Here is a 22,870-nt window from a genome sequence, read left to right on the forward strand (position 1 = left end):
ACATTTTTTTTGAAAAGGATAAAAAATCAAGCTTTTTTTTTTTTAAATTAATAACTTTAATTTTTTAAACTATATTATATATATATTATTCTTAATATTTATATTAATATATATAATATACTGATTAATTTAATAATTCTTAACACGTCATAAATGTATAAATTTAAATTTGCAATTTAAAATTTTCATTAAATTATAAAAGTTGATATTAGAAAATTAAAATTTCATACGTAAATTTACAATTTACTCCTTTTTCAGGCATAATATTATTTATTAAAGATTTTAAGTTAAAAAAGCTATTAACCTTCAAATTTTAAAATATATAATTTATTATAAATCTTAATTTATTTCAAAAAATGATTCTATTCAACAAACCATAAAAATATTGGTATATTATACTTCTTAGCAGCTTTATGATCAGGGATAATTGGCTCCTCCTTAAGAAAGGATAATCATTCGAATAGAATTGAGAAGTCCTGGGGCATAAATCAATAATGATCAAATTTATAACTCAATTGTAACATCTCATACTTTTGTAATAATCTTTTTTATAGTTATACTATTCATAATTGGAGGTTTTGAAAATTGAATGATCCCATTAATAATCGGAGCTCCTGAGATAGCATTCCCGCGAATAAATAATATAAGATTCTGATTAATTCCTCCTTCACTATTACTTTTACTTCCCAGAATATTACTATTTCCTGTGTCAGGAACTGGATGAACTATTTCCTCCCTTATCATCTCAACCTTATCACCCATCATTATCTGTTGACTTAACAATTTTTTCTTTACATATTGCAGGAATCTCTTCTATCATAGGATCAATTAATTTTATCATAACAATTTAAAAAATAAAAAATAATGCATTAAAATAGGATCAAATACCTCTATTTGCATAATCAGTATTAATTACTACAATTCTACTTCTTTTATCACTACCGGTTCTAGCAGGAGCAATTACTATATTATTAACAGATCAAAACCTAAACACTTTATTTTTCAACCCTGCTGGAGGAGAAGACCCAATTTTATTCCAACACTTATTTTGATTTTTTGGTCACCCAGATGACTGGGATTTGGTTTAATCTCTCACATTATCTTTAATGAAAGAGGGAAAAAAGAAACTTTTGAAAATTTAGGAATAGTCCATGCAATACTTGGAATTGCTTTCCTAGGTGTTATTGTATGAGCACATTATATATTTACAGTAGGGTTAGATGCAGACACCCTACCATACTTCACCTCAGCTATAATAATTATTGCTATTCCTACTGGAATTAAAGTATTTAGTTGATTAGCAACCTATTATGGGTCCAAATTTATTATAAATTCTTCCATTACCTGATCATTTGGTTTTATCTTCCTATTTACAATGGGTGGATTAACCGGGATTATACTATCAAATTCGCCCATTGATATTATTCTTCACGATACATTATTATGTAGTAGCTCATTTTCATTATGTTCTATCCATAGGAGCTGTATTCTCTATTATTGCAGGGGTAATCCATTGATTTCCCTTATTTACTGGGCTAACTTAATAAATTCTATTTAGACTCTCAATTTTATATAATATTTATCTGTGTGAATTTAACATTTTTCCCTCAACATTTTTTAGGAATAATAGGTATATCTCGACGTTATTCAGATTATCCTGATTCTTACTATTGCTGAAACCTAGTATCATCAATTGGTTCAATAATCTCATTTAACAGAATAATTTTTCTTTTAATCATTATATTAGAAATATTAATATCCAAACGTTTAGCTATATTTAAATTTCATCAATCATCTTTAGAATAATTACAAATTTTCCTTCAAAGGACCATTCATTCCTTTCAATCCGCCTAATTATTAAAACATATATATTTTAATATGGCAGACTAGTGCAGTGAATTTAAGATTCACTTATAAAATTTTCAATTTGTATTAAAAATGTGACATTGAAAAATAATATCTTTTCAAGACCCAAACTCACCCTATGCAGATAACTTAAACACCTTTCATAACTTTACAATAATGATAATCATCATAATCTCTTCTTTAACCTTAATAATTATACTAGACGTTCTACTTAATAAATTTATTAATTGATTCCTACTAAAAAATCATCATATCGAAATTATCTGAACTATCTTTCCTATAATAATTTTGGCATTAATTGCCTTCCCTTCACTTAAAACCTTATATTTTATTGATGAATTATGAAGATCTGTATACTTAACAATTAAATCTATTGGCCATCAATGATACTGATCTTACAAATATCCTGAATATAACAATTTAAACTTTGATTCTTATATAGATAAAAATCTTAATAACATTTATATTTTCTGCCTACTAGATGTCAATAATCGAATAATTATCCCATCCAATATCCCTATCCGAATACTAAGAATATTCATTCATGAACTGTTTCCTCATTAGGATTAAAAATAGATTCAATCCCAGGACGTATTAATCAAATAAATGTAATCGCTACTAGACCAGGGGTATTTTTTGGTCAATGTTCTGAAATTTGTGGGGCAAACTATAGATTTATACCTATCGTAGTAGAAAGAACTAACTATTCAAATTTTATTAATTGAATCAATAATCAAATCTAAATCCCATATACATAAACCCCAACTAACTTAAATTATCTATCAAACTATTTGTAGAAGCTTGCAGCTGCATTTTATGTCGTGTCTGCGCTTCGGGTTTGTTAGAGAAATAATCTGCACGGCTACGGCAAGAGCCTGTCGCCGAAGGTCAAGTTTTTGTTGTTTAACCCGAAGCACGGAGTAAGTATTGGCTATTTCTTCCGCTTGTCGCGGAACTTCCAGATGCTGGGAAATTCCAGCCCAGGTCGGTTGTATAATTCAAAATACATTATTTACATTAGAAATCTCAGTTTCTATGATTCAAATATATATATTCATTATTTTATTACTACTATACTTTAACGAATCAGATTATGAAAATATTTAAACACCCTTATCATATAGTAACACCGAGAACATGACCTCTAATTACCTCTATAAACTTACTAAACTTTTTTATAAGATTAATTTTATTTCTAAATTTAAAACTTAATCAACTAAAATTATTAAATCTATTAATAATATCAATTTGTGCATCCATATGATGACGAAACATCATTCGAGAAAGAACTTTTCAAGGATTCCACTCAAATACAATTCACTCCATAATAAAAATAAGTATATTATTATTTATTATCTCTGAACTCTTTTTCTTCGTATCTTTTTCCTGAGCATATTTCCATAGATCCATTTCTCCCAGTATTGAATTAAAGATAAATTGACCACCCATTTCTATTAAAATATTAAATCCTTCGACATCCCCTTATTAAAATCAATTATCTTAATTACCTCCGGATTTACATTAACTCTAAGTCATAATTTCTTTATAATAAATGATAATTTATATAGTACAATTTACCTATCACATACTTGAACACTAAGAATATACTTCATAGCCCTACAATATATTGAATACATAAATTCCTATTTTTCCATTAATGATGGAATTTTTGGATCAGTTTTTTTCGTAGCTACAGGATTGCACGGATTACACGTAATTATTGGTGCAATAATATTAATAGTAGCGCCAATTCAAGCCTTAAAATATCATGTTTCAACTATTCGTCATTTTAACCTCACAGCAGCAATTTTATACTGACACTTTGTAGATGATATTTGACTATTTCTTTACATAATAATTTATTGATGAATATATTAACTTACAAACATATAAATATAGTATAATAAATACATTTAACTTCCAATTAAGACTTCCATTATTAACTGGATGGATTATTAACTTCCATCCTTATTCATAAAATTATTAATTATTATAATTATCCCCCCTATAATTTATATTTTAAACAATCTCTTTTCACTAATTAATTTCAAAAACCGAGAAAAATTATCACCTTTTGAATGAGGATTTGACCCAATCTCAGAAAACCGACTACCATTTTCTAATAATTTTTATCTAATTGCATTAATTTTTTTAATTTTTGATATCAAAATTATATTAATTGTACCTATAATTATTATTATATAAAAATTTTATAGGTTTATTACCTTTTATTCTTTCATCTTTATTATTTTGATTCTTCTTATAACTTCATGAATAGAATGATACATAAATTTCCTTAAATGAAAATTTAATTGAAACCAAAATAGAGGTAAATTATTGTTAATAATTTTATTGAATAAACATTCCAATTAATATACTATATATATAGTATAAATAATATAATTAATTTCGAATTAATAGCTTAATAAGCTAATAGCTTTATATATATATATATAAAATTTATAAAACAATTAACTTATCTCTATATTAAAAATATAACATTTTTATAAACTATATAAACCTAAATGGATATTAGTTAATTTATAACATTTAATTCGCTATTAAAAATTAATTCATAATTATATCTATTTAATAGAAATAAAATGATTTAAATCATTAAAAAAGAATTAGAATTTCTTTAAACTTTATTTCTCTATTTAAAAATATAGCATATATATTATCTTAATATTTTCAATATTAAACTTTTTTAAGCTATTTAAACAAAATATATTAAGTAAAACTATGGCTACTAATTAATTCATTTAATTTCATTAATTGATAAACATTGAACCCATACAGTAACTCAGATCACCCCTTTTCAATACACATTTCATACCTATAAATTAAACTAAATAAATATTCATAAAAATTCTTAAATAAAAAATTTTAATAAAATATTCTTATAAGAAATTTTAATAACTTAATTAATAACTTATTTAATTTCTAAACCTTACTAAAAATTATTCTTATTAACCCCCCAATTAAATATAATTTTAACACTATATATTTATCAAAATATATCAATATATCCACAAATTTACTTATAAATATATTCATAAATAATCAACTATAAAAAACTATAAAAAATAATATTATAAACATAGAACTTATTATAAACTCATTTTCCCCAAAATTCAATAAAGCACCCACATTTCATTCTTTTTTAAATAAAATTCGCCTAATTACACGAACTCTATAACAAATAGTTAAAAAAGTAGAAATATAAACAATTAACATTATCGATAAATTATATTTTTCCCTTCAATGGAAATACCTTAATTAAACCCCCATACTTTCCTATATCCTGATTTCCTATTATACTATGAATAAAATCTCCCGCACATATAAACATATTAGATTTAAATAAAGCATGAATAATTAGATGAAAGAAAGCTAACTCCTTATAACCTAAACTTAAAATCATTACTATAAACCCTAATTGTCTCAAAGTTGATAAAGCAATCATTTTTTTTAAATCAAACTCAAAATTTGCTATAAACCCAGCCATTAACATCGTTATTCTAGAAATCATTATTAAATAATAATTTATCTCATATAATATAATTATTTCATTATACCGAATTAATAAATAAATTCCAGCTGTTACTAAAGTAGAAGGATAAACCAAAGACGAAATAGGAGCTGTTATTGCTGCAGGTAATCAAGGAGAAAAAGGCATCTGAACACTTTTAGTTATACTACAAATTAATAACATTAAAATTATTAAATTTCTCATCTTACATATGAATATAAAACATCAAGATCCACTAATCGAACACAAAACAATTAACATTAATAAACATACATCATCAACTCGATTACATAAAACCGTTAACACTCCTGAATTCATCGAAATTGAATTTTGATAATAAATTACCAAACAAAATGAAATCAATCCTAATCCATCTCACCCAACCAAAATACCTAAAACCCTAGGGCTCATAATTATTACACATATAGATAAAATAAACCGTAATAATAAATACTTAAACCGATCAAGATATCGGTATAAATACTTAACCGATCATTATTACACATATAGATAAAATAAACCGTAATAATAAATACTTAAACCATCACTTATCTCCTTTCATACAACTCATTCTATAAACCAAAACTATTGAAGAAATTATCAATACCACTCTCAAATATATCAATCTTATAAAATCTATATAAATCAAAAAATTAAACTTCACTGAATTCAAATTTATTAATACTCATTCTATAATTAAATCAATCTTTAAAATATAAATATATAATCTCATAAATATAAATAATATTCTTACCGTAAATATTAAAATAAAAATATACCAAAAAAAATTTATAATTTAGTATAATACTTATATCTTTGATTCCACAAATAAATATTTTAATTAAACTATTTAAATTTAGTTACAAAATAACATTAAATTTAAAAACCTAAATTTAAACGAACCCAATGTATTAATACCACTATATAATCAAATACAAAATATTCACTATCATACTTATAATAATAATTACACTTCCCATGAAAAATATAAATAAACATATAAATTGAATACATAAAATTTGAAAAACACAATTATTAATAAAACCAATAATAATTTTAATCAAACCACTAAATTTATTAATAAAATAATTTCACCTACTAAATTTAAAGAAATTGGAGCAGACCTATTAGAAATACAAAGTAAAAATCACATTAAACCTATTGAAGGAAACATATTTAACAACCCTTTACTAATCAATAACAAACACCCATTAGGTTTTTCATAAATCAAATTTACCATATAAAATATTCCTGACGAACACAACCCATGAGAAATCATTATAATATAACCTCCAATTATTCCAGTTTTTAAACATCTATAAACCTCTAAAATCAATACATCTATATGAACAACAGATGAGTCTGACGAACACAAACCAAACTTAAAATTACCCTCCCAATCAATCTAAAAACAACAATATATAATCTAATTTTAATAGAATTATGCGTAAAAATTAATAAAAATCGAATTAATCCATTAGACCCTAACTTTAACACAATTGAAGCTAAAATTATTGAACCTTAAACAGGAGCCTCAACATGAGCTTTTTTAATAACCACCCATGAAATATATACACAGGAATTTTTACTAAAAATATTATTATCACATAAATATAATAACAATTGTTTAACTTTATATTCATAAATTCCATCATCATAAATTCTAATCTATTAAATCTTTTACTAAGAAAAAATATAAAAGATATAAAGGGGAACTAACAAAATAAAGTGTAAAATATGAGATAATAAACAGATATAATACGAAATTCACTTTTTCCTCAATAGATAATTATTATAAAAATTAATAATAGCCTTGCTTCGAAAAAAAAAAAACTTATTAAATTTAATCTCAAAAAGGTTATCATCAAAACCAAAAATATACCATGCCTTAACAAAAAACAATTCTTATTTCCTCTCAAAATTATAAATACTAATCTAAAAATCCACACCAATAATATTAATAATAACATATTCAAATAACAAAATCCAACCAAATTCATCGCAATTTTGTTCCACTCCCTAAACCTACCTTGCTTAAATAATTAAATTTAAAAATGAATTTATTAAAAATAAATTTCTTAATAAAATAATTCAATTAAAATTTGTTGTAACTGCTACTAATACTAATATTAAAATTCTAAACACTAACATTATTGTCATAATTCAATATATTCATAAAATAAACCTTCTGATTACCATATACATTATTCAAATTAATTATTAAAAACAAACCAAAAACTCTTTCATTAACGGAAAACACTATATAATACAAAATAATTCAACTATTATTACTATTAAATTCATATGTAAAAATAAATATCAAATTTATTACAATTAAAAACTCTGCTCTAATCAAAGTCATTATAAAGTAATCTTTATATTTAAATAACAAAATTAAAACTATTATATATATATATATTTTATAAATTAAATCTTAAACAAATTCTCTATTCTATCAAATTTATTAACAATTATAGAAATAATCTTAATTTACAAAATTAATGTTTTAAATTAAACTACTTTAATTCCAACAAATTTTCAAAAAAATTAAAAACTTAATATATTTAATCCCCAAAATTAACATTTTATTTAAATTATTTTTGAAATATAATATTAAAAATATATTAATTTTTAATATATATATATATATATATATATATATATATATATATATATATATATAACATATATTTTTAATATATATATATATATATATATATATATATATATATGTTATCGCATAATTTAGGGGGAGTAATTATATTAATTATATCAATTATAATTCTAATAATTATACACCTTATGCATCAAATTCATTCAATTTCATTATGTAAATTTTACTGAATTAATTAAATTATATTCTGAATATTCATCAACTCATTTATTTTATTAACATGATATATATATATATATTAATTACCTGCCCAATATATCTATTAATAACCCTTATCTTCTCAAAAAAAATTTCCCCACTAAATTATATAATATTGTTCAACCTATTTTTAATTCTTAATTTAATGTGTCTGTGGGGGGGGGGTGTAAATATCGATCTATTTATCTACATCATTTTCATTTCTCTAACAGGAGGAATAATAATTATATTTTTATATTTTACTAGATTATTGCAAAATCTATATCAAATTTCTTTAATAAATATAAATATTTACATATATTTCAATTATTAGATTCAACATATATTCTTTGTTAGATTTGTATGACTAATTTATATTTCCATAAACTACAACGTAAACTTAAATTATAATATAAATTATAGGTTCAAAATTTATTTTAACTCTTACTTACCTTTAACAATAATATCAATTATATACATATTTTTTATATTATTAATCTCAGTGAATATCTCATCAAGAAAAGATTTACCTCTTCGAATATTACAATTCTATGAAAATATCTTATAAACATAACAACGAATTACTTAAAATAATAAACCACTCATTAATCAAACTCCTTACCCCAATAAATATTAACCTATGATGAAATTTTTGATCATGTCTAGGATTATATTTAATGATCCAAATTATCTCAGGATTACTTTTATCAATACATTACTGCCCAAACATTTTTTTAGCATTTGAAAGTATTAATTATATTATAAAAAATGTCAACTGAGGATGATCAAACCGATTCATTCACATAAATGGAGCATCAATATACGAGTACTTTATATGCATATACGCATCAATATATTATATGCATTCATATCAGACGTGGAATTTATTACCATTCATTCAAACTACCTTCATATGAACAATAGGCCTCATAATTTATATTTTATCAATAGCCACAGTATTTTTAGGTTATGCTCTATAATGAGGTCAAATATCTTTTTGAAGGGCTACAGTTATTACTAACCTTCTATCAGAAATCCCATTCATTGGGATAAATATTGTAGAATGAATTTGAGGGGGATTCTCAATTGATAAGGCAACTTCAAATCGATTCTATTCTCTACACTTTATTTTACCCTTTATCACTCTATTCATAATAATTCTTCATTTATTTTTTCTTTACTCATCAGGTACAAATAACCCAACTGGATTAAATAGAAATTATTACAACATTTTTTTCCATTCATTATTTTCAATCATAGACCTTCTAGGATTTATTATATTTATTTATCTAAATTTTATTATTATTACCAAATTACCAATATTCTTAAGAGATTCTGATAATTTTATTCAAGCCAATCTTATAAATAATTCACATCAAACCTGAATAATACTTTTTATTCGCTTCCTCAATCCTACAAGGAATCCCAAATAATTTAGGGGGAGTAATTGTATTAATTATATCAATTATAATTCTAATAATTATACCCCTTATGCATCAAAGTCATTCAATTTCATTATGTAAATTTTACTGAATCAATCAAATTATATTCTGAATATTCATCAACTCATTTATTTTATTAACATGATTAGGAGGACAACTAATTGAATACCCATTCACATCTATAAACAAATTTGTTTCAATTTTATATTTCTCATTCTTCATTATTACCCCTTTTATAAATCTAATATGAGATAATCTACTAAAACTTTATCATAAATGATTAATAAGCTATATTAGCATACATTTTAAAAATATAGACTAGAAATAAAATTTTCTATTAATTTAATTATTTTCATATTAAATCAAAGTATTTAGTAAATCTTTAACCCCAAAAATAAATAAAATATAAATTAATGACAAAGATAAAAAACTTTTTCAACATATTCTTATTAATTTTTCATAATGAATTCGGGGTAAAACCCCTCGAACTCAAACAATTAAACCCACATAAAAAATATAAATTAAATTAAATATAAAAGTATAATAATAACCACCAAAAAATATTAAACTAATTAATACACTCATAACTATAATATTAATGATATTTATTCAGATATAAAAATTAATACAAATAATCTTCTAAAATCCTCAGTATTAAACCCAGAAACTAACTCACTCTCTCTTTCAATCAAATCAAAAAGAGTCGAATTTAACTCAATTAATAAATTTATTAATAATATAAAATATAAAGGTATAACATTAAAAAAAAATTTATTTTCTTTTGAAATTTTACTAAATCATAAAATGAATACCTTTCAACCATTATTATTACTGTAAATATCATCAAAAATAATCTTACTTCATAAGAAATTGATTGAGCAACAGATCGAATAGCTCCTAATAACGAATAATTCCTATTAGACAATTAACTTATTAATATAACTGGATAAACTCCAACTCTCATCAAACTCAATAAAATCATAAAATTAAAATTTTAAAATATCAAACCTCTGTACAAAGGTATCAATAACCATAACAAAAATGATAATACCAAAATACTCATCGGGTTCATCAAATACGAGGGCGGTCCGATAAATACTTTGCTTCACCACCCGATGGTCACCACGATCGCAAGAAAAATTTACTACCGTGTAGTACATTCTTGTAGACAGCTACTGTCAAAATTTCAGCCGAATCGGACTCGTAGTTTTGTTTTGACCGCGTGTGGAAGCGGGTGTGTCCGCGTATTTTAGAAAAATGGAAAAAGAGCAATATCGGTCGGTGATTCGATTTTTGTTTTTGGAAGGAAAATCGCGCAGCAAAATCAAAGAGCGCTTGGATGTTGTCTACGGTGACTCTTCTCCTTCGATGGCGACCGTCAAAAATTGGTTTAACGAGTTTTAACGTCGTCGCACGTCGGTTTTTGATGAAAACGGCTACTACGGAGGATAACGTGAAAAAAATTCACAATCTCGTATTGGCAGACCGCCGATTGAAGGTGCGCGAGATAGCTGAGACAGTAGGCATCTGAAAAGACCGCGTGGGTCATATCCTGCATGAAATATTGAGCATGAGAAAGCTGTCGGCGCGATGGGTGTCGCGTTTGCTTACTCCGGACAACATGCGCAACTGTGAGATCACTTCAGAGCAGTGTTTGATGCTGTTTAGGCGCAATCCGAAAGAGTTTTTGCGTCTTTTCGTGACTGTCGATGAAACATGGATCCACTGGTACACACCACAGACAAAGGAACAGTCGAAACAGTGGACTTCACCCGGCGAACGTGCCCCGAAGAACGCGAAAAGTCTGTCCTATCGGCTGGAAAACTGAGGGCCACTGTTTTTTGGGATTCAAAAGGTGTGATCTACATCGACTACCTGAACAAGGGCAAAACGGTCACAGGGCTCTACTATGCCGGTTTATTGGGCCGATTCGACGCCGAATTGCAGGAAAAACGGCCCCACTTGGCGAAGAAAAAAGTGCTCTTTCACCATGGCAACCCACCGGCTCACACCTCGGCCGTCGCCACGGTCAAGTTAGTCGAATCAGGCTACGAACTGCTGCCCTATCCACCGTATTCTCCAGATTTAGCCCCGTGCGACTTCTTTTTGTTTCCAAACTTGAAAAAGTCACTCGCTGGGCAGAAATTTGAGTCGAATGAGGAGGTTATCACCACCATGGAGGCCTACTTTGCAGACCTCCAGATAACGTATTTTTCAGACGGGTTAAAGAAGTTGGAGCATCACTGGGTCAAGTGTATCGAGCTGAAAGGAGACTATATAGAGAAATAAAATGCCACTTTTCCAAAATTTTCGTTTTTCTTTTGTAGGCTAAGTACTTATCGGACTGCCCTCGTATATATAATAATTAATCTTCTCTAAATAAAATATCTTACTAGGAACTTTACAATACTGAATATAACTTAATAACTTACGCTCCAAAATAGATAAAAATGCAACCCTAGCTAAAACCAACATTATCAAAATTAAATAAAAAATTAAATTATACAAACAAATACATCCTCAACGAATAAATTATTATTTATATAAAACTCACATATTTAATTAAATTCTAAATTTAATACACTATTTTCCTACAATAACATTAAATTAATTTATTTAATTTATGATTATTCAAAATACATAGTCCTTTCGTACAAACATATTGAATTTAATTATCGGTAGAAACCGATGGGGCTTAGACCGATCTGAACTCAAATCGTGTAAGATATTAAAAATCGAACAGACTTAACATTCAAACTCCTTCATCTTAATTCAACATCGAGGTCGCAAACATTTTTATCAATATAACCTGTCCAAAAATATTACGCTGTATATTTGAGTGTCGAAAATTTCAAAGTCCCAGCCTTTGGAAGTGTTTTTGCAGCTCCGAGGTGCCAGGCAACTGTCTGAAAATCGGTCCCGCTAGGCATTTTGGCGCCTTCGGTGTACCAGGAAGCCTTCATGTAGGTAAATCATGCTCATTGGTTGTATTCTGACACCCTGGAGGTGCCAGGCAGCCATTGGTAGGAAAATCGACTCTTCTGGGATTGCTTTTGCACCTCCGTAATGCCAGACAGCAGTCTGTAAAAACGTACCGCTAGAAATTTTGCACCTCCGGGGTATCTGGCAGCCGTCCTATAAATAAATCATGCTCACTGGTTGGATTTGATACCTTGGAGGTGTCATGTAGTATATAGTGTGTTCGAAGTCTATTTCTTAGGGAAGGAACTTGCTGTACCTCGCTGTACCAGCGATACTACTTTTGCCTGATGTTCGGGCATCTACTTTTTTGTCTAACAATCATACAGTTTGGAGGGTGACGGCGGCGAACCTTTACTGCCACCTCAAATTCAACCCAATCCGGTGTACAACCGTTGAGGCGGGTGGGGCTTGGCTCCCGACCCGAGGAGTCTTGGCCGAAGCACAAGACTGTCTGCGTTCGAATAGGTCAAGTCAAGTCCTCCTAGAACGGGAGGTGATTGGTCGTCCCTGCACCGTCGCGTGATGCGTTCGAGTGACAATTCCCGGGCGGTCCATTTCCCGGTTAAATGTGTCAAAATCTAGTCAAAAACACTGGTGGCGTGGTTGTATTGCTCTGCGATAAAAGCAACCCGGAAGTGCCATACTGCCTTACGGGCCGGGAGGGAGGGAGGGGGGGGGGAGGCACCGCCGGCGTTCTGGCATCCCGGAAATGCCATAGTCCTTCGGAGTGGATCACTGACGGCGTCCTAGTACCTTGGAAACGCCATATTCCTCAGGAAGTGATGACCTACGCCGTCCTAGCATCCCAGAAGTGCCATATTCACTCAGGGGTGACAACATGTTCTATATTTCAGTTAACACTCTAGATATAAAACGTATATTATAGATATTTTTATATAACTTGATTAAATGCATTTATATTTGAATTTTATATGAATTATATGGTTTCAAAGCGATCTTTCTTGTTGAAGTGATTAATATATGTAGCAGAATAATAAAATAATTGATTGGAATGTATCCGTCAAAGGTTAGTATGGTTGTTTATAAGAATAATAAAGTGACAAGAAAAAGGAACGACAAGTAGTCGATGGTGTAATTACCACATTTGATTAACTATTAGAAATGTAAATAGTTGAAAATGAATTGCTCATTTTTCATTGAAAACATTTAAAGCCTTTTTACATAATAACATTAAACATAGCCATAGTAACCATCAACAAAGAACTAAAATTAAGGATAGGAATAACTGTTTACACGGGCATGTGAGAACCTGTGTGGTTTCATTTTCTTATGAAAAATAATCACACAATCCGGAATTAATTAAGGAAGTGGACTACACATTCACTGCATACTTCATAGATATAAATTTCGTCAGTGCTGTTTATCTCTATAATAAGAATTGTCTCATATCGACTTGCATCGTGAAAATAAAGATTGTGTTGAATAAATTCTGCTTACCAATAGTACTTAATATAATATTGACATAAATCAAAGTAATAATTTCAAGAGCTTCATCCTATATACATAATTATATATAAATTATTCATTAATATACATATACATATATACAGGGTATCATGTAACCGAGAGTACAAGTTGATGGATTTTCTACAGGAGAAAATTAATGATTATTTTAGCATCAATTCTTTGTGTGAGAAGATCCTATATTATTTTGCAATCTGAATAGCTTATATTATAAGCAGTTAAAGTTTATTGATGTGACTGTTGATACACATTAAATTTGTTTCAATAAATACAAAAAGAAAACATGCCTGCGACCATCGCAGGCATAAAAATTTTGAATGTTTATATCACTAATGAAATCTCAGATTACAAAATGAAGAAAAATATTTGATTTATATTGACATGAAGAATTGTTACTGAAATATGATTTCACACTTTTGTTAACATCCTCTACATGTATGTTCTTTTAACAATTACCATCTAACTAGTTAGAGCCAATTAAACCAAATAATACTATGCTATAACCAATGTTTAACAACAATATAAGAACACGAGTAATGGTAAGATATGTTAGCCATATCGTATTGAATCAGACGCATACCTAACAAATATTTAAAATTGACTTTTCTGAAAACAGAATCATGTTTAAAAAATTGTTGATCTATACTTTATATTTAAAGATTATATACTTTATTTTGTACGATTGAAGTTGAATTTAATAAATTACATTTGCGTAGTTCTAAATCTTTTAAAAACCTCTTCTTATTTTCTATGCTGTATTCTTTTCAATTACATAAATAGACAATGAGAAGAGTTTCTAGTATAAGTAACAAATCCTGCATCATCTCAAAGGGTTTTTCTCTGAGGTCCAGTGTTTTTTGAATATCTTCATAAAACTCTTCCAGAACATGTAATGTTTAATTCTCAATAGTATATGCACTTCTTCTTTTTCAGTATTGGAATATTCCACTTCATACTCGTTAGATTTAGGACTGTAACTATTTAAAAAATCACTATAATTATGTGGAAGTATGATTTTTTAAGAGATCATACTTACCGCAGTATAAGTAATATATCACTATCTGTTTCAAATTCACATTGAAATAGAGTTTTTATTTTTTCTATTGCGAGGCCTAACCATCCAGGTTCTTCCATTAAATTAAACAATGGTACAGATAATCCAACAATTCTAGGAACATGGATTACAAAGGTTTGCAAAATAAACTTTAACTTCTTATTGTCTACAGATTTATGGCATTCATCAACTATGTATCTGAAGTGGTAAAATCTTTTTTCTGCTAACAATCGTGCACATGTTTCAGAAGTTGTACCTACTACCTAAAATAAAATGTTTATAATTGATGAAAGACAACAAAAGAACAATAAATTTTGGAAAGAATAATGTTTCTTACACGAAAAATTTCAAATTTTTCTGTAAATTCTATAAGTGAACAAATATTACACAACGGAACTTTTAAATCTGTTCGATGCCTAATAAAAACAAAATAAAATTAAACATTGTAGATTAATAATTGTTTACAAGTATACGATCAATTAATCGCAAACCTTTTTCCAAGATTGAAGTTGAATTTAATAAATTACATTCCTGTATTTTAAATATTTTTGAAACTTCTTCGTGTTTTCTAATTTATCTAATTTCAACCTAAACTGAAACTGACCGCCTATCTATACATCTGTGGGGATGCTTCCTGTACTCGCCAACAGAGGGAAACTAACCCCAAATCCATATATTTAAGCGGAATCAAACCGTCTGCGTATTACCTTCGTCGCTGTGCTTCCCAAACTCGCCACCAGTGTGTTTTTGACCAAATTTTTATAAATTTAACCGAGGAATGGACAGCCTGCCTATATCAGGCAGTGGTATAGCCTATATCGCAGGCTAGAGGTAATACCTCGGTGGGTGAACTGCACTATCAACTCGAGTACCGACCTGCAAAGCCGGTAGAGATTTAGAAAGGTCTTACCTATACCAAAAGGGATGACTGGAACTTACTCTGGTATCAAATTGGTAGTCTACTCCCGTGGAATTACTCCGCGTCGACGTGCTGATTGATTATATTCCAATCCCGCGCCCATGGTGGCCATGTTTGTTGAACCTTCGAGGCAGACACAGGCATGTAAAACAGAACTAGACGAATATCTAAGGTCAATGCTCGAGGATTCTCCAATCCAAGAGCTATTCAGTGGGCCGAGGACGGTGCCCGGCGCGTTGTCGACCGGAACAGGGGAAGGTGGCTGGAGGTAGCTCTCCATAAAACCGAGATGCTAGCGATCCGGCAACTCGGGGAAAGTCGCCCCCCCCTCCCCGCCCTTCCCCTGATCCGAGTGGACGTAATCGTTGTCAAGATAACGTCCCAGATAAAGTATCTGGGACTGATGCTCAACAGCCACTGGCAATTTGAGTGTCATTTCCGGTCCCTGGTCCTTCGGTTAGAGAGAATAGTCGACCTTCTGGGCCGGTTCCTCTGCACTTCCGGGACCCGAGCGACCGGGTTCGCCGCCTCTTCGCAGGCATGGTCAATTCAATAGACCTGTTTGGTTGGGCAACTTAGCCACTTCCAGGTGCAGCCAGATCCTGCTTCGCCGGGTCCATAAGCGGCTGGCATTGCAGGTTGCCTGTAGGTCAACGTCCTACAAGGCGGAGACCGTTCTGGAGGGGAAACCCCCGCTGGACTTGCTATCGGATGCGCAGGCGGATGGTGGTCCTAGCAGAACGGGAGGTGGAAGCCGTCAGACGCTACGCCCGGCAGTGTATGCTGCTACAGTGACAGCAACAGCTGGTCAAACCGATGTTTGACCAGTAGACTATCAGGGCTGTGCGGCTATTCCTGTAGGAGTGGCTAGGTAGAGGCAACGGCTCCCTCACCTACCTATGGTGCAAGTGCTGTCCGGGCATGGATGCTTCGGGTGGTACCTGCGCCATATAGGCAAGGATACGACAGTGTGAAGCTGATACTGTCCAGAAGACCAAGACACGGTGCAGCACACCGTGAAAGTGTGCCCAGCCTGAGTGGGTGGGCGTTGTGTCCTGGTCGACACGATTGCGGCGGATCCCTCACTGTCGGACGTAGTAAGAGCCATACTCGGTAGTAAGAGAAAGTGGAAGGACGTGGCTTGCTTCAGCGAAACCGTAGCTTTACAGAAGGAGACCGCGGGACGGAAACGAGAACGGACTCGCATGAACTTGAATAGGCTCCTCTAAGAGCGGCGGGCGGAGACGCATTAGTATGGCACCTCGAACCTTCGCCCGCGTCTTAGCCGGGAAGAGAGTAGCTGTGGAATGAGCGAGAAAAATAAAATCAAAGACTGTGTGTTTCCAGGAAGGTAGGATTAAGGTGCTAAAGTTATATGTTATGATGTACCAAACGATGTGTCAAATGATGAATTACTACTTGAGTTGTATGAAAGAAATTTGAAAGGTTCCATAACTGAGTCAGATTCTAAGGCAAGAGTCAGAGTTTTAAGCAGGAACAGTAAACGAAATGCGAATAATGGGAACGTTATATTGGAAATTGTTCGCGGCTACAAAATGCGCTTTAATAATCTTCAACATTGCTTATATACACGCTTTGATCGTTTAATACTTTAACGTATAATTCACAGAATGATTCTTAGCATGTGTTTACAATGTTAGGCTTTTACGAGGACTTGGGCGATCGACGGTTACGCGGTTTCGCATTAGACACAATTCGAAGGACGTTGCTCGGCACGTAGTTAAACGGATTAAGGGAATAGAGTTGCAAGTGGCACTTTATAAGACTGGCGGTACACTGACCCGGCAGGAGCCGCCACTCTCCCTGACCAGGGTGGGTGAGGTCAACGTCGAGGTGAAGTTCCGGATGAAATATTTGGGGCTGATCCTCAACAGCCACTGGTGTTTTGAGAGAAATTTTCGATTGTTCCCACGGTTGGAGGACATTGTCGGCGCTCTGGGCTGGCATCTACCCTAATCTTCGGGATCCGAGTGATCTGTTCCTTGCCCCTTGCATGGATGTGGTCCAGTCGATGACCTTGTACAGAATCGCCGTCTGGGCTGGCGATCTAGGCTCCCAGTGCAGCGAAACGGTGTTACGTCCATTAGCGGTTGATGCTGCAGGTCGCTCGCAGCTATAGGAACATGTCCCACAAGATGGTGACCGTCCATGTCGGGGCTTTCCCCGCTGAATCTGTTCACAAGCTTGCACGCATCTTTCTAGAAGAGCCGATTGTGAGCTCGCGAGCGAAGAGAATTCCTGGCTGGGCACGAGGTGGAAGCTCTCAAATGCCAGACCTAGCAGTGCATGCTACCGCACAGTACAGATTCTGTCCGGCCGCTTCAAGCGGTACTCATGGTCGCCGCCTCGTAGGACATGGTTCTATAGCCATGAGCGCCATCCGCTTGTAAATCCGACGCAACACCGTCTGGCTGCATTAAGAGCCACTAAGTTGTCAGCCCAGACGGTGACTCCGTACAGGACTTCCGACTGGACCATACCCGTTTAGGAGAGGCGAATACGATAGCTCAGACCCTACAGGGTAGGGAGAAGTCGACCTAAAGCATCGACAATTCTCTGCAATCGTAGAGCTAGCAATCAGAAATGCTCCTCAAAACGTCAGTGATTATCGAGGACCAGCCCCAGATATTTCTTCTGAAACTTCACCTCGACATTAGCCTCACCCACCCATATAAGAGGGAATGGCGACTCTTCCGAGGTCAGTGTATTGCCAGCACCTCTATTGCATGGAGTACCACCTGAAACCCGATCGCCCTGATCCGTTTCACTACGTGCCAAGCACTGTTCTCCGCGCGTCGAATCACCATCTTCCAATCGTCTGTTAGCTTTCCACACACTTTTTATTATTTCAGTTTCGGAACCGTCAGAGCCAGGAGCCTTCTTATACTTAGTTTCATTATAAATAATATCTTTTTTTGTGTTATTATTAAAATATTCATTGTTCAAACGCCGAATATTCTCTACAGGCAAATTTACGACACAATGTCAACACAGATTCCCTATATGGTGATTCTTACTTCAGAAGTCATCAAAACCGATTCCACATTATATCTATTACAGATTTTGTTTTTAACTATTATATATATATATATATATATATATATATATATATATATATATATATATATTGTGTGTGTGTGTGTGTGTGTGTGTGTGTGTGTGTGTGTGTGTGTGTGTGTGTGTGTGTGTGTGTGTGTGTGTGTGTGTGTGTGTGTGTGTGTGTGTGTGTGTGTGTGTGTGTGTGTGTGTGTGTGTGTGTGTGTGTGTGTGTGTGTGTGTGTGTGTGTGTGTGTGTGTGTGTGTGTGTGTGTGTGTGTTATACCCCATGGATCCCAACTAACTGTTTCTTTCACAAATCTTTTCCAGAACAATGTTTTACATTTTTAATTTCTTGAGTGTATGTATTTTTTGCAAATCTATACTGTTTACAATACCGTTAAAGCACTTACTCAAGGTGAAGACGCCAAGCCCTGGTCAATTATCTCTTAGAACGAACCTGTCTACGAAGCAATGAGGGTTCCTCGTTCCACCACGAAACCAAATTTGCCATTCTCTTTTTTTTTCGTATGGAACAAGAGCATATATCGCTAAGTTTGTCAATAATTTTCTTCAAAATTTCGTTGAAATTTAGTAGCATACAAAAATTTATATTTGCCATATCAAACTTATTTTCTACCATAAAATAAAACTTGTCCTAATCCGCAGACCTAACATTAAAATCTCTGCTACGGGAGTAAAATTTAAAGTACGGCTCTTATGTATAGATCTAAAAAGGGATCAAATTAAAATCATATGTCGAAATCAAATGAATACCACTGCAAGAAGTAACCGAAAGACCAATATTACTACCAGATAAAGAGATATCAACATTCGACTCTTCATGAACACTAGAGTATGTTAATATACTATTGGGTCTATTTAATACCACCAAATTATTAGATAAGGCTGATTCTCCCAATTTATTACCAGAAACATTGAATTCGTTTGAAAACCAACTGATAGAGTTAGCGTTTGCAGCCATTAATATAATATTTTAGCATCCAATTTCATTTAAACATTTTTCCAGCTGATCAATAAAACTTCAACTGAAAGCAAAAATTAATAATGTATATTAATTATGTAGGAATTTATTTAGTGCTGATGGTTATAAAATAAGAGTGAATAGAGCTCTAGGATATATAATACGTGCGATAGTAGTAGGAACAAAACCTTGACAAAGCACACAATTAATAACTACACTAACTACGCTGACCACGCTATTCTTTCATTAGATGACACGACACGCTTCGACAATTTTCCAACAATGACTGCTACCCTAAACACTCTTCTCTCGCACTTTATATCCACACAGGCATTAATTCCCTTTCATTCTAATTTTTAATCTTTCTCACTCCATGCGTCTGGTCACGTACGCCTAAAATTTCCCAGTATGACGGTATCTCAATCGCTCTTATTTCACACTTGCTCGTCTTTTCCAAACACTTCGGATTCTCTCCGGGTAGTAGTTTAATGGCATCCTTTGGCAGTAGTTGACTCTCAAAACACCCTACAATGTTCCCTTCTAAGTCATGAAAATATCTAATAATATATTTGCTGTTTTAGAAAAAGAAAAAAAACTGTCATAACCAACAGGCTTAAATCGGTATCCGACATAAACACCACGGGAATAAGAAATACGAAAAGAAAGAAACACGGAAAAGGAAACAATGACCAAGAAGCCAATGAAACACGTATCGTTCGTACTGAGAGTCTCCATAGCGGCAGGACCACACAAAGAAAAAGTGCAAGATTTATTAGCCAGCAAACGATAATCACCCATTCCAGCATATTATTATAAATTTGTACTTTCATGAAACGACTCGTCTGTTGTTATTTCCTTAACTCTATCACCTCGCCAACACTCGCTTACTTTCATGCCCTGAGAATAAACAAAACCAGGGTATTGACTCTGGATTGTAAGTCAACGAAATTTCCGACAGGCAATCGCCTGTATTAGGCCATCAACTTACCGCGATGATTATTAATCTTTCTCCCATTCCGCAAACCTTACGACAATATAAATACCGACTGAACGAATATACGAATGATTATTGTGATGAGATTCTCGAAAAAGAATAATATTTTGTTAAAGCATTTTATAGATTTTTAACTGAAGTTTGTAATAAATGACTTTGTAAAAAAAAATTAAAAATCTCTTTTCCTGGATAGTCGAAGTAAATATACCGGTTAATCGAATTTTACGGATAATCGGGTGTCGGAGAATCGCAACTCTTCTGTACTAAAGAACATGAAATCCGAGGACGTGTATTAATACCTTAGGTTTGAAGAAAACACAAGCATAAACCACAGACACATCAAGGAGCAATTGAAAAAGAAATACAAAGACTTACACAAATACTACGATTAGAATTAAATTCTAAAAACATCTTTAAAACTATCAATACGTATGTAGTACCATTCCTTATGTATCCAACAAGAACCTTGAAGAACTGAATCGACTAAACAGAACACAGCTTACTTAGCTTAGTCCACCGTAAACTACACTTAAACTTAAGCATCGAAAGAGTTAGAAATTCAGCTACAAGGAAGGACGGACAGGATTTATGGACATACAAAACCTACACACCAATCAGGTGTAAAACCTTAGAAACTACTTCCACAACAAAACCTTTATCAGGCAAAATAGTAAAAGCAGACAAACAATATACACCGCTCAACCTACAGCAAGAAAATACACAAGACAATAACCACGTACTAACAATAAAAGAAAGAAAAGATAAATGGGCAAGCCACTACACGACAAACATTACAACATCGTGCAAAACTCAAACATAGGTAAAGATGATACAAATGTCTCACAACAGAGCAAATCTTCCTGAAAGCAGAAGGATTTGTCTTGGCAATACAAAATAAGGCTATAGTTACAAGAAACTATAGAAAATACATAATAAACAAAAAAATACAGACATAGATACATGCAGAATTTGTCGTCAAGAAAAAGAAATACATGTTACCGGAGCATGCAAAATGATTGCCGAAAACGATGTACAGACAGATACAACACAGAAAAAGAAAAAGATACCTATTACGACCGCACTCTTTGAAATGATGTTGCAGTGCTGTGCGTCCTCAAATGTTCAGTTAAATTTGTGTAAATGAAAAGTAATACAATGGACTGTTACTTATTGTTAGTGTGCTTGTATTTTTAATTAAAAAAGAAACTATTTTAATGAAAATGTGCTGTTTGAAGTTGTGTAAGGAATATTCTTGCCTATGTGCGTTGCAACTGGACGCCTAGATAAAGCCTAACGGTAACTCGAGAATTTTCCCGGGTGTAGCCAACGTGCCAAAGATGTAGATTCTTTATGGCTGCTCCGATAGTAAACCACTTTCTCATGTCGCCGTTCTTCTTAATATTGCACCTTAACATGCCGTCCGCTTTAAACGACTACGTTCAATATAATGCAATATAACTATTTCTAATGCGTTAATTATAATTAGATTATAATGAAATAGTACTATTGATAAACAAAAGCTAATAAATATATGTTAATTATAAATGTTTTTAAAATTAGTTAATATATTGATAGTTTCGTTAATGGTTAGTGTGTATCACATTAACGTGTCGTATAAATATTATAATTTATCCTTTAAAAGGATCTTATAAACCGCTAAAAATTTGATTTTCTTTCGCATTTTTCTAAAGGATGTAGTCTTA

The 22,870-nt window shown here is 31.8% G+C and overlaps 1 long non-coding RNA gene and 4 pseudogenes across 1 annotated transcript; 2 read left to right on the forward strand and 3 right to left on the reverse strand.

The window, feature by feature from the left end:
- The first annotated feature begins 366 nt into the window (after positions 1-366).
- LOC143151426 (cytochrome c oxidase subunit 1-like) lies at positions 367-1,806 on the forward strand (annotated as a pseudogene).
- A 1,333-nt stretch (positions 1,807-3,139) lies between these two features.
- Positions 3,140-3,732, forward strand: LOC143151427 (cytochrome c oxidase subunit 3-like; annotated as a pseudogene).
- Positions 3,733-4,919: 1,187 nt separating this feature from the next.
- On the reverse strand, positions 4,920-6,131 carry LOC143151428 (NADH-ubiquinone oxidoreductase chain 5-like; annotated as a pseudogene).
- A 146-nt stretch (positions 6,132-6,277) lies between these two features.
- On the reverse strand, positions 6,278-9,180 carry LOC143151429 (NADH-ubiquinone oxidoreductase chain 4-like; annotated as a pseudogene).
- A 5,785-nt stretch (positions 9,181-14,965) lies between these two features.
- LOC143151715 (uncharacterized) lies at positions 14,966-16,062 on the reverse strand. The gene is made up of 3 exons (XR_012993410.1): positions 15,920-16,062; positions 15,195-15,475; positions 14,966-15,135 (listed from the first exon to the last, which is right to left on the reverse strand). It is a non-coding gene; the product is annotated as an uncharacterized LOC143151715 (long non-coding RNA).
- Between the last annotated feature and the right edge of the window lie 6,808 nt (positions 16,063-22,870).

Source organism: Ptiloglossa arizonensis, chromosome 9, assembly GCF_051014685.1.
Source record: "Ptiloglossa arizonensis isolate GNS036 chromosome 9, iyPtiAriz1_principal, whole genome shotgun sequence".
NCBI lineage: Eukaryota > Metazoa > Arthropoda > Insecta > Hymenoptera > Colletidae > Ptiloglossa > Ptiloglossa arizonensis.